This window comes from Gopherus flavomarginatus, chromosome 21, assembly GCF_025201925.1.
Source record: "Gopherus flavomarginatus isolate rGopFla2 chromosome 21, rGopFla2.mat.asm, whole genome shotgun sequence".
In the NCBI taxonomy this organism is placed as follows: Eukaryota; Metazoa; Chordata; order Testudines; family Testudinidae; genus Gopherus; species Gopherus flavomarginatus.
In genome coordinates this window covers 16,828,715-16,842,814 of record NC_066637.1, presented here as the reverse complement: position 1 = coordinate 16,842,814, position 14,100 = coordinate 16,828,715, and positions in this window count along the sequence as shown.

The following is a 14,100-nucleotide window of genomic DNA, read 5'->3' as shown; positions in this document are numbered from 1 at the left end:
ATTAAATGAGTTGACCAGAGTCATACAGGAAGACTCTGGTGTATCCAAGAGCTGAACCCAGGTCTCTTGAGTCTCAGTCCAGGGCCTTAAATACAAGACTATTCACCTGGTCAATATTAGCTGTAACGGTCCATTATTTGTCTTTTCCTGCATTGAATGATGGATCATTTCTTGTATCGAATTTTCTGTAAACACTCGGCTTGGAAGAAGCTCCTCTCCGCTGTGAGGTGTATTTGAAATTGTAGTACCAGTCATGAGCATGGTATTTTATATACATAAATACATTCAGAACCACAGTCTTTATACATATCTCATAAGGACCATCAAGTTCAAAACATTACAAGCTTTCATAAAATACCTCACTCTACATATTTCATACACAATAACATTGTATACAACCAGCTGATTCACTTACTTACTCTTTCAGGTCTAGAATCCCCCTGTCTTTCCCTTGGGGTGTCTGGACCCTGACTGGCACAGTATGGAATTCAGCTAGAGAAAATATAATTACCCAAACTGGAATACATTTGGGCATTAGTGCTAACATCTTTACTTTGTAAAAAAGTGCCGCTGAATCTTTAATGGTCAGGATCTGATTTTATCTGTCACCCAAAAGGTTGCCTCTACTGGCCCCTGGCTCCAGTATGGATCGTAGAGTGGCACATTACTGGTTCAGAGGAAAGAAAGAATCACTGAATCTCCAGTCCACTATCACTTCCTGAGGCCCATGGAATTTTCAGGGAGGCCTCCCATCAAAACCATGGCCCCTGTGTATTTTAGGACATTGGAGAAGATGAAATGGCCGGAAACATAACAAATGCTTTCCAATGTATGTGATAAGGGCATCTTCTATGTATTTGCTCTTCTAGTGAGTTAGTTTAAAATGAGCAGAAGAAGAAATTTGAGCGGAAGAACAGTGCTGTGTCCTGATTTTAAAAGGTCAGAGCCTTTGCGAAGAAATAATAACGTCACTGGTTGTTATCCCCACTTTGCTGGCTTTACCATTTCCTTTATGTACAGCGCCCAGAGTGGCCAATTAAAAGTGAAGAGCGGAGAGGGCGCTGTAGTGGATTGGAGGGTGCCTTTGTAGTGTGGCAGGGCAGGAATAAAATGCGATCCTACCCCATAAAACTGTCTCTGAGGCCTTTCTGATCCCACTCTTATGCTCCAAATAATTAGTAGCTGTCCTTTTTATTGCTAGAGCTGTCCTAGCTTGTTTAATTACTGAAAGGCTTTGTTCTGGCCCAGTGTGAAAGTAGACTTATGGTAAGTGCATAACGCAGAAGGCCATTTTGCAGTCTCTTTTACCTCACCAGACAAACTGTGCTTAAAGCCCTGGATTTACTCTAGATTTACACTGGTGAAACCTGACAGCCAAATTACGCCTATAGAGGTAGTGACCGGGGCACATTGCATTGTATTACCATGTAAATAAGAAATTAAAAAGTCAGATCCTGCTAGTGTTTTCTCTGAAGAACATTGATGGATGACTGAAAAAATAATAGCTCATCAAATTGATTTTGTATCCTATTTCCAAGAAAAATTTCTCAAGTTGGCTTATCTCGGACTCAGTAGCCAGATGCCAAGTGCATTGTCTATGGGCCCTACCAAATTCATGGTCCATTTTGGTCAAGTTCGTGATCATAGGATGTAAAAAATAGTAAATTACATGATTACAGCTATTTAAATCTGAAATTTCACCGTGTTGTAATTATAGGGGTCCTGTCCCAAAAAGGAGTTCTGGGGCGGGTCACAAGGTATCATAGGGGGGGTTGTGGTACCGCTACCCTTATTTCTGCGCTGCTGCAGGTGGCAGCACTGCCTTCAGAGCTGGGTATCTGGTCAACAGCTGCCATTCTCCAACCACTCACCACTGAAGGCATCGGAGAAGTAAGAGAGGCAATACCACAATCTCCCCTAAAATAACTTTGTGACCCTCTCTTTTGAGTCAGGATCCCCAGTTTGAGAAACTCTCCCCATGAAATCGGTATAGTATAGGGTAAAAGCACACAAAAGACCAGATTTCACGGGGGCAGACCAGGTTTCACAGTCCGTGGCATGTTTTTCATGGCTGCGAATTTGGTAGGGCCTTATCTGTGATCAAACAGGGTCACCTTAGGGATGAGAAACCAGGACTATCTTATCTGCCAAGCCTTTGCTTCAAATACTGGAGAGACACTCCTTCTTTACATCTTATTCTTCCCGGCTCTGAAGGTTTAACGGTCAGAAGCAGTGCCGTAACAAGGGCGAGGCAAGTAAGGCACTTGCCTCGGGCGCGCAAAGCGGAGGGGCGCAGCTCTACCGTGATCATTCATTCTTCGGCGGCAATTCGGCAGAGGGTCGTTCCCTCCAGCAGGGATTCAGGGACCCGCCACCAAATTGCCGCCGAAGAGCCTGGAGCCAGCCGTTGCCTTGGGCACAAAAATTCCTTGTTAAGCCTCTGGTCAGAAGGCAGAATACCGAACTATAATTCACCAGTTTAATCCCATTCCTTCGGAGCCGGTACAGGAGATGTTCACTCAGGAACCGCACTAGAAGATTTGATGTAAAAAAAAATCCCAATCAGCTTAAAGGAAGTGGCTACAGCTCATCTTTAATGGGCTAGGAATCCCTGACTCTCATTTCTGGCTCTGCCACTGATTCACTCTATGACCTTGAGCAAATCATTTAGGACCAGATTCACTAGTGCAAGCCTGGGGTAAGTCTGCTGACTTCAGATGTGTTGCTGTTGATTTACACTAATGTAAAGCAGAATTTGACTATTAATCTGACTTAGTTTCCCTCTCTGTAAAATGGGCAGAATAATATATACCTACCGGGTCTCCTGAGTCCCAATTCTATACTCTCTCCACCATATTGTGCTGCATCCCTACCTCAAAAGGGTGACTATTAATTAGCTGGTGTTTGTATAGTGCTTTGCACATATACCGCTGCATGTAAGTGCTAAGGGACAACTCAGCTGGTGCAGATCTGCCTAGCACCATTGACTTGAATGGAGCCATGCTGATTCATCCCAGTTTAAGTGCTGACCTTGAGTATTGTTATTAGATTTGGTTGGGGAAGTGCTAGGGTTTTACTTTCATTTGGTGCCCCCAATAAACCAGCGATAGCAACCCAAGACAAGTAGGCAGACGGTACAGTCTATAAGGACGCCAGTCACGGACTAAGGGTCACCAACTGCCTCTTGAAACTTTTTTTGTTTTAGTCTAAAGATGTCAGCGACAGATATAAGGTCATAGCTTAGGTGGCGGGAAAGGCACAGAAAGGGGTTCAAATTAGGGACTGACAAGCCAGATCTGAAAGTTGTGCTGAGGTTTAGATGGGTCATTTGGGACTCACCTGGAGTCCTTTTGTGGTTGTCTCACGTATACAGAAGAGCATGATCTTGTGGTTAAAGCCCAGGGGTAGGAATCAGAACTGGTTGTAGGTCTGCCTCTGCTGCACACCCAATGTGGGACCTCGGGCAAGTACACTTCACCTCTCTGCCCTCAGTTTTCACAGCTGTACAATGTTGTGCAATGTTCAGTGGGGACTTATGAAGTTCATTCATTAATGTTTGTAAAGTGCTTTGAAATCCTTGAATGACAGGAGCTAGAGAAGTGTGAAGATCTATCTGTCTATCTATCTGATATGTAATGGCACCCAGCACTGTACTTTCATTTATTATGATAATTTATTGTGAACATCTGTATGATATCTCATGCTTTGATGCCAAGCATAAGCAAGATTGCTATCAAGGAATTCATTCTACCACATAATTGCCATTAGGTTTCCTTAGGAAAATGGCACATTGCAATTGGTCTCTGCTACAGAAGTGTTTCCCCCTTTACAATATGACCATGTGGCATACCTGGCTATGTCTGGGCTGCGGGCAGGAAAATGAAGGCTTTTTCCCCTTGTGCGTCACGAACGCTGATGCAATTAGATGCCAGAATCATATGATGCTAAGGTGTGGATTTCCAGAAACTGGTTTTTCCTGCGGTTTAGCTGCCCTGGGAAAGTAATTTGGAGAGTGAAGAACTGGCCTACTTGTTAACTCCCCAGAGTAGTTATGCTACTGCATGCCTCCATCATATGCATTGTCATTTCATCTCAGGAGGCCTGTGGCTGTGCTTACAGAAACTTCTCCAATAGAAGTGGGTGTGGACAGTCATCAGTTGGGTGTGCCACAATACTGCATTATGTTTCTAGACCACAGCCTCTCTGGGGCACAGACTGTCTGGGTTTGTTTAATCCAGGTGCATGCTTAGGGCTTGTAGGCAATACAGTGAGGAGGAGGATGAGGATAATTATGAAAAGAAGAAGAAGGAGGAGGAGGACAGAAGAAATAGGAGTTCCCCAAAAGAAACATGCAGGGAATTACGCCTTTTATCCACGAGGCAGCTGCTTTGTTCCTAATATGCAATTCCAATCAGGTGGACTGATCAGAATCTACACAGGTAGGGTTGCTCCATAATAGTGGTGGAGGCCAATTCATTTTTCACTTGTCATTCTGTGGCTCTCTCAGAATGGCCTCCTGGGATGCTGTTTTATCGTCATGATTAAATCACCCCTATCCTTGGCAGGGACCGTCTTTATGTTCTGGGTTTGTGCAGCGCCTAGCACCATGGGGCCTCGGTTCATGACTGAGGCTCCTAGGTGCTACCATAATACAAAGAACAAACAATCATCCTTTCCCCCAGAAACTAAACACATACATTAGTAGGAACTGGGGGCCAGATCCTCAGCTAGTGTAGTCACTGCAGCTCCATTGATTTCAATCGAGTTAGTTTACATCTGCCCTTTTTTCTGGATTTCTTTGGAGTGCCAGCAATGCATTTGTTTGGGTTTTGCATTTTTTTCTCTGCCTGTTCTTGAGCCTTTTGCTGCTCAGTAAGAAACAGGTGGATCGTTGCACATATTCAAAGGGGCGTTGACCAGTAAAATCAGGGTTTCACCGAAAACAGGACGCCCAAAGTTCTGTGTTCCGGCTTCTGTTATGGTGAAGGATAGCTCGGGGTCTTCATTAGAACCCACTTCTTAGTTGTGCTTGTAATTTGGAAAAGGAAAGGGATGGGGAGAAGGTGACAAGCTCTTTGGGGCAGTAACCATCTTTATGATTGGTTTGTACAGTACCGAACACAATGCGGATCTGGACCATAGGTCTTAATAACTATCATGGTATAAATAATAAAAGTAACTGAGACCTGCTTGTAGGATGGGATTTGCAAAGCAGCCTAAGGAGATTTAGGTACCCAAATCACCTTTACTATTCTAGGTGCTCATATCGCCCTCCTCACTGTATTACCCGAGCACATCTCAATTGTCAGTGGATTTCTCCTCATATTTCCCTGTGAGGCAGGGCAGTGCTATCATCCCCCTTGTTCAGGGAACTGGGGCCCAGAGTGACCAGCTGCCTTGCACAGCCTCACACAATAAACACGTGGTAGAGCAGGGCACCCTAACCACTAAACTATTCTTACTCCTGATGGGTGTCAGAGTTCAGAGCAGCTGCAGCTGGAGTCCCCCTCCATGGTTCCACCGAGGGCACCTGCATTAGGCTCCATCCCTTCAGCCGTCACTTCTCTTGGGTGGAAACCCATGTCTCACTCGCTCCTGACTGTGGATTTGAAGGCTGCACAGTGCCCTGCCTACGCTGTGATATCCCCAGCAAGCCAGACTTCCTAAAAGGACAGCACCTACACTTTGATTTCTCTTCACGGGCTGTGACCAGTGGATCACCTGCAGTTATAAGTTACCATCCACCTCCTTCTAAGCAAGCACATTCATTCTTAAGGTAAAAGCATTACAGGGAAAACATATTGAAACAATAAAAGAACCTACATGTATGCTAAAAAGCTTACCAGAGTCACCTTGCAACTCCAGCTTAGGGCTCTGGTAGGTTTTAATTCTTCAAAACTTACCACTGGGTTTTCCTATTGGTTATAAGTTCATCCATGTTAGATTCAGAATCAGAACAAAGACTGGGCAGATCAGTCATTTTTGGCCTTTGATCTCAGCCTTGTGTAAGAGGTAATCAGCAGGCAATGATCCTCTCCTCAGGGCATAGCTTCGAAGGGCTGTGGGGTTTTTTATTTGCATAACTGGAGTTGGGGAATTTGCATTAACTTCTCCCTAGGAATTCCCCAGGAAACCCATTAGCACTTTTTCTCCCCAAAGTCCATATTTGTCTGGCACTTTTTCAGTATAGACTTTTGAACTCTTGGGTCTTAAATATGTCATATTTTCCCCCCTAGAAAGGTAATATACAATCCCTGCCCACAATAATACATCACCTTAATACAGTGGTTTTCAATCAGTGGTCCACGGACCTCTGGGGGTCCACAGACTATATCTAAGATTTCCAAAGGGGTCTGCACCTCCATTCAAAATTTTGTAGGGGTCTGCAAATGGAAAAAGATTGATTGAAAACCACTGCCTTAATACAAAAAGGTATTCCATAGATACTGGAGGAAATTGCCGTAGCTGTCGCAGTGGGTATGTCTACACTGTAGCTGAGAATGTGCTTTCCAGTGTGAGGACACACTCAGGGCCAGCTTTAGGCCAATTCCCCCAAATTGAGCCCCGTGCCTAAGAGGGCCCCGCACCCAGTGAGAATCCCTTCCCTGGCTAGAGGTGCCTTTTTAATTTTTACTCCTCTGGCGGCGCTCCGGGTCTTCAGCAGCACTTCGGTGGTGGGTCCTTCACTTGATCTGGGTCTTCGACGGCACTTTGGCGGTGGGTCCTTGAGTGCCACCGAAGATCTGGAGCGAGTGAAGGACCCGCCGCCGAAGTGACCCACCGAAGACTCGGAGCACCGCCCGGTGAGTACAAGCCCCAGGTGTTTTTTTTCAACGTGGGGTTTTGTTTTTTTTTTGTCTTCCCTGCCGGGGCCCCTTCGAAACTGTTTGAATTGGGCCTCACACTTCCTAAAGCTGACCCTGTACACACTAGCTCTGCTTAAGCTGATGAGCTAAAAATAGCAGTGTAGCCAGGTTAGCATGGGAGGCGACTCAGGCTAATCACTGTGGACAACCCCCTTCCAGGCCTCCTAGGTATATACCTGGGCAGCTAGCCTGAACCACCGCCCGTGCTAACCTGACTACACTGGGGGTGATGCAGACGCCTACAGAAACAGGCCCCTCATCCTCCCACTCCTTCCCCCCTTGTCCTTCCCACCTATCCTCACGCTTTGCACTGTCTCCACCACGTTGCTCCTGGACTTTTGAGGAGAGTTAGTTTCCTTTCCTCCCACCATGAATAAATTCATTTTAAACAATAACATTCTACATTATTGCTAAGATGTGGCAAGATGGCAGGGGGAGGAGTGATGAGGGTAGTAGCCAGTCGGGGAGAAGGAATTTGCATCACCTCTTTGTGGTTATTGAGAAAGAACTATTCTGCAGCTCTGATCTATCTGTGGGAGGTTTGTCAATGCCTTTATTGGGTACCGGATCAAGCCCTTATAAAACTCACTTGGATGTATTACTTAGGAGCTTATTTTGGCCCTCATCCAATGGAGATGGATGACCTTATAGAATCCTAGATAGACAGTTTTTTAGTGCATTGCTGCAGCTGATGCAAACCCAGCCACTTGCGCTCATATGGCTTTGGTTTTTTGCTTGTTTTTGTAGGCCCTACAAAAATGGTGGTCACTGCTTTTATGTTTTGAATTTCTCAAGAATAGTCTTATTGAGGTCACTAGGACTTCTCACAAATTAAAGCGAAGCATATGCATAAGTGCCTTACAGAATCAGGACCTTATGCAATCCATGCAAATAAACATGCCAGTTTATGCAAATCACCGCTCTCCAAGTGGGCAATAATGGCCCTCAGCCAGCCAGCATACTGGGATTTGCATGCTGGATGGTTATTGTGAAAGAAGAGCACAATTTTTGTGAAATGCCCAACTCCTCAGCCAGTCATAATGCAGAGAACTGCATAACTGAGGAATAAGGATAAAGTTATAGTTCAGTAACCGAACAGCAGACCTGAGCTCTGATTGGCTAAGAGAGGTGAAACTGCAACATAAATGTAGAGAGACAAGGTGGGTAAGGCAATATATCTTTTATTGGACCAACTTCTGTTGGGAAAAGAGACAAGCTTTCGAGCTCTGCAGAGCTCTTCTGCAGGCAGACTGGCAAGTGTAAAAAGCAGATGTACCCTTGCAACTGACAGTTCAGCACCATTTCACCTAAAACAACTGTCAGTCTTCTTACTTTCCATTGTTTTTTAAACCCTTTCCTGGAAGCTGGAAAATAAAATGCTGCAGATCTAGTCTTTTTAACCTGAGAAATGTTTATTTTGGGTTTTTTTTCTGTTTCTAATAGAGCTGATTGATTTATATAATGCCATCCCTGATAAGGGTCAGCATAGGCACAGATACCATGGTTATGGATGTCCTTAGCGAAACCTAGGCAAACAGAGTACTGGTTAGCTGACGCAGAGCCGGCAACTGGAGCGCACATGTTCCTTTCCTGTAGACGTTATGCAGACAGTGGTCCCTGCTTTTATGCTTTGAATTTCCCAGCGATGGCATTGTGGATTTTATTTTTAAATACAAGGATTTAAAATCCTGGTGTTACAGGGTGGCCTGCTCCTTTAAGAGTCAGGAGGCTTGGGTTCAATCAGCCCCACCTGTGCCCTAATTAGCTGCCTTCCAGCCTAAGGGGGCTGAACCAATTGGGGTCAGGTGACAGCCTGATAAACAGCTGGGCCTCATAAAAGGGCAGAGAAGTTAGCGTAGGGGAGGAGGAACCCCAGGGAGCATGCTGGGTGGGCTCTTATGGAAGGCCCTGAAGTAGGAGCTGGAAGGACACCAAGGAATTTGCCTGGGAGTCAGGGTTTCCTCTCAGCATGGAGAATTGTAAAGAGAACCCAGAAGGTTGGATGAAGAGGAGCCAAGTGGGGTGAAAGAATTTGTTGTTTGTTTGGACTTTTGTTATCCCGGAAGGGGTTAAGTTTTAATGATTGACTTGGCTGGAGGCCTAAGCTCCAGCCTCTGTTGGGGACCCACCTGGGAGGAGGAAATTGAGGCAGTGAGTGCCTGCAGCACCATGCTTAGCCAGCAGATAGCACTATAGGGCCCTGGTTGTACAGCACTACGCCAAGCTCATAGCAACCCTACATTCCTCCAAGTTTTCAAACTCCTAAATTTCTTAAGGGCCTTGCCCTATTAACCGTCAAATGTTCTGTTCATGGAATTTCTTTAAATGCCCTAGAGATTCAAGTAGCAGAGGGGTAGCTGTGTTAGTCTGGATCTGTAAAAAGCAACAAAGAGTCACGTGGCATCTTACAGACTAACAGATGTGTTGGAGCATAAGCTTACGTAGGTGAATACCCACTTCGTCAGATGCATGTAGTGGAGGTATAAATATGAAGGCAAGAATTTAGTCTAGAGATAATGAGGTTAGGGAGGATGAAGCCCTCTTCTCGCAGTTGAGGTGTGAACACCAAGGGAGGAGAAATGGCTTTTGTAGTTGGCTAGCCATTCACAGTCTTTGTTTAATCCTCAGCTGATGGTGTCAAATTTGCAAATGAACTGAAGCTCAGCAGTTTCTCTCTGGAGTCTGGTCCTGAAGTTTTTTTACTGCAGGATGGCTACCTTTAAATCTGCTATTGTGTGTCCAGGGAGATTGAAGTGTTCTCCTACAGATTTTTGTATATTGCCATTCCTAATAAGGATTCAAAGCATCCACAGGCCTCAGGTTTGTCCCTCAGGGCTTGGTTCTGCCATCCTCATGCTGAGTGGTTTTGCTGATTTCAGCAGGACACTGCTCAAAGAAGATTTGGCTGTAAACCTTGAGCAAGAGTCAAGGCCTAGGTGTGCTGCTCCGGGAGCAAACTGGGAAGCAGATCCTAATCTAGACATTCACAATCTGATGCTGGCCTTGCTCTGGTCTGGAAATAATCTGCACTAGCCCTACGCTTGACACAGATGGCTTCCTCTAGTGCACTGGTGAAACTGCGGCCATGCTGCCCACACCTTGCCGCTGCTCATCCGCTCTCCATGGGAGTAGCGGTCTCTCAGACTGCCTCTCTCCACTGCACATGGTATGAGTAGTCAGTGCAAAGGAACGAGGGGGTGTCTTCTGCCCATCGGGGAAAAAAAAAGAGTCAGCGCCTGTGCTATCCATTGTTACTCTGTCTTACGAGACAGTAGCCAAAAGGGCTGTAATTCTGCACATGGCTGCATGGAAGAACCCCTATAATGGAATCCCCTCAGAACTTTAGTGAAACATGGGACATGTTTATAGGACTCAAACTATTTTAATTTCTCTTACTATGGAACTTTATTTTTTTGCTGCCTGGAAATACCTGGATGTCACATTCTGAGGCTAACCAGGAACCGCAGAAGGGCAAAGCTCATTCTCTTAATTTAGCCTTTTTTATTAAAAGTGTTCAGAGATTGCTCCCTTGCACCGCTTGTCTCTGTGCGGAGCCTGCCAAGGGCAGGAGATGAAAAGGAAGGTGCACATGAGGAAGGAGTAGAGTGAGCTAACACCATTAATAACCTCCCCACAAACACTCCTGCTCCTCTGCCAGAATATCAGACAGGAGGAATTTCAGGCTGAACTGTTTTATTTTGACCCAGTTGGGGACAGGTGGTCAAAATGGCGTGATTATTGGAAGGCTAATAGCCCAGCCTTTATCCCCCTGTCCTGCTTTGGGCTCTGCTACCCTGGATCCCTTTGTGTGTGGAGAGTCCCATTGACTTCAGTGAGATGTCTTCAGATCCTGATACAGTGACAGACACAATAAATAATCAGCTTGCTAGTCATTCCTGCTGCTCCATATTAGCCAGCACTCAGTTACGGTTAAGACTATTCATATGAAAGCATGATGTGACATGTAATAATTATGTTCGGTCCTAAAACTAATCCTGTTAATCCTAAAACAAAAATATGCCAACGCCAGGCTCTCTCTGTTATGAACCTCTGGTTTTCTCTTTCGCGTAGGAGTAACTCAGCACTCCCAGGTCAAAACTGTAAGGGTAGGTTCTGATATTTGGTCTGGTTTGTGCTGTGTATGCAAAGGAGGGAACAGTGGAGTCTCTTATGTCTTTTGTTCCTAAAAGCTCATACTTCAAGGTTGCAGCCGGCCACCTGCAAGGGCCAGGAAGGGATTCCCTTCCCCCTTCCTCAATGTATCCTGAGTTTCTTTTTTTCTGATCTACCTTCTCTGCAGCATCAGGATTGGCCATGGCTGGAGATGGGACATCGGACGGGGAGGGGCAGGGCTCTGTGGTGGCACCGAGCATTCTCTCTCTCAGGTGCTTGGCTGGCTGGTTCTCACTCATATGCTCAGGACCTAACTGATTGCCATAGGTGGGGTCAGGCAGGAATTTTCCCTCAAGTCAAACTGGCATGGACTTTGGGGGGGTTTCACCTTCCTCCGCAGCATGTGGGTGCAGGTCTCTTGCCAGGATTATCTGGGTACATCTCACTTGATCAATTTTCTGCCATTCTGGGGGCCTTGGGCACTGGTGCACTTGAGTCCCTATTGTTCTCTGCCTGTGGCACAGAAGAGTCTAGTCTCCTGTGGGCTGTGATACTTTGTTTTGATTTTGAGTGTTGGGTTCAGTGTGTGGGTGCTGGGGTGGTGTTGGTGGTCTGTGATATACAGGTTGCCAGAATAGATGATCTGATGGTATCTTCTGGCCTTAAACTCTATGGCCCTGTGACTCTGTAATATACCAATACTTACTTCTTGCCTATGGATTAGAGATGAGAAGAGGGCATAGCGCTGGGATACCACAGCTCTATTCTCTAGCCATGGGGCACAAATAACTTCTGCTGAGGTCAGTGGTTGCTATTTTATCCCATGCTGGGGGAGTTGGTTCTCCAATCAAGTTAAGGCTAAGGCAGATCAACCTAGGGGGCTGAATCAAGGTTAAATTTTGGGAACACTCATAAATTCTTCTCATGAGCTGTCATTCAGCTCCATCCATGTCTGAACTGGACCCTGAAAACAGGCCTCCTGCTTCCAGTTTGGGGTCTGACCCACCTGCCAACCGTTAGTGGCAGGGATGGCTTTGGGGGATTCAGATCTGGGCAGCTTCCACCCCCCCCGGATGTGGAGTCACGGAACTGCTATGCTTTCGTTTTCGGTGTGCTGTGCCTTTACGAGTCTGCCAGCAGAGAGTGTCATCACTGTGTGAGGCAGCATGGTACAGAAGAGGCGCAAACAGCGGGCTCTCTCCAGTAAACCTGACTCTTCCTCATTTTGTTAAAGGAAAATCGAAATCATTCAGGCTGAAAGGACATGGAAGAACATTACACAACCTGTCCCCAAATTCCAGGGAATGGGGGTATTGCGATGGGAGTTGCCAGTTTAGCCCTGTGATGGGGTCAGCTTCCCCACCTGCTGACTCACTGTCCGTGACTCAGCTCCCTGAAGAACACACGGAGACTCACATGGTCCAATCACGTCCCCTTCTCGGGGTCCTGGCAGAAGAGTTCCGCTCTGCTCAATACCTCATGTCTTGTCCATAGACAAGCTGGAGTCTACCAGGCGAGCGGTTTAGCTTATTCTCTGGAGATCAGTGCCCAAGATGATGGCTCTTACATTTGCATTGTGTTGCCTTAAACAATCCCGAGTCGAGCATTATTACGGGGAGGGAGTCCACATTAAATGAAGCTTTGACTGCTACTGGGTACCATAAAGGGAAGGGCAGCTGCTAGAGAGGCTCACAATGGGTGTAATCTGGTGTAATAAATATGATAAATCAGGCAAGTAACCCCCCCGCTAGCCAGGGTATTTAATCAGCAAATTGAGACAAGGAAGCTCGTATCACAAAGCATATGCAGAAGGCCGGACAAAGGATCCCAATTGTCATTCCAAAATGAAGTCGATACTAAGGTGACAGGCTTCCTGGAAACAGGAGCGAGAGGTACCTCTCACAGGGGAAGGCTGCTAGGTAGGTGTGTCATTGGTGCTCCAGGAGCCTATGTTTTTAAATGTTTATTTGTATGATTATTCTCCTTTCTCGTGGGGTTTAATGCCCGAGGGAGCAGTTTATGGGGCTGACCGACTGCGAGATTGAATATGCTCCTAGCACTTCATCTCCTGGAAGGCGGGAAGAGCATGAGGAGACCAGATCTATTTCATTGCCACCCCTAAAAGGCCTTCACTCCGGGCAGAGCACCGAGAGCATCTATGGGGCTCCAGTAGGGTTGCCCAAGGAGCACAGGGCCTCCTGGCCTGGGCAGGGGGGAGTATTGCCACCTCAGGAGGGGAGACAGGGGACACAGGGCTGGGAGTGAGGCTGGAGCAAGGGCAGTGCTGGAGCTGGAGCTGGGCTGAGGGAAGGGCAGTGAGGAGGTGGAGCTGGAGCTGGGCTTAGGGAAGGGCAAACCTGGAGCTGGATAAGGAGCAGGAGGTGGAGCTGGGCTGGGGGAAGGGCAGTGCTGGAGGTGGAGCTGGGCTGGGGAAGGGCAGAGCTGGAGCAGGTTGGGAGAAGGCTACAGCCTGTGGAGTCTGCCAGCACTATCAGGTAGGGGAGAGTCCAAGCCAGGAAGTGAGTCTCGGCAGGCTGAGCAGCTATTTTTCCTGTGAGGCAATATACCTGCCCTGAGAGCCACCGGACCAGCTCCTGGCTTGTGGATTGTCTCTGGAGCCTAGCACAGGGATGATTCATCCCCACATGTGGGGGGAGGGATAGCTGAGTGGTTTGAGCATTGGCCTGCTAAACCCAGGGTTGTGAGTTCAATCCTTGAGGGGGCCATTTAGGGATCTGGGGCAAAATATCTGTCAGGGGATTGGCCCTGCTTTGAGCAGGGGGTTGGACTAGATACCTCCTGAGGTCCCTTTCAATCCTGATTCAGGCTCCTCTGGGATCACCCCACACCACACACATGATCTTGTTTGGTAAGAGGCCAAGCTGATAGGGCACTGGAGTAGGAGACTGAGAGTGTCTTCCTGTCCCTTCACCTCATTGTGCCTCAGTTTCCCCTCCTAACTTTTTGTCTTGTCTCTTTAGACTCTGCACTATGCAAGGAAGGGGATCTTATTACGGGTATGTACAGCACCTAGCTCAGAACTCCGCTGGAGCCTCTAGTTGCAACTGGAACGTAAATCATAAAAATAAGGTGACTGTGAACATTGGCTCTGAGTGCAGCT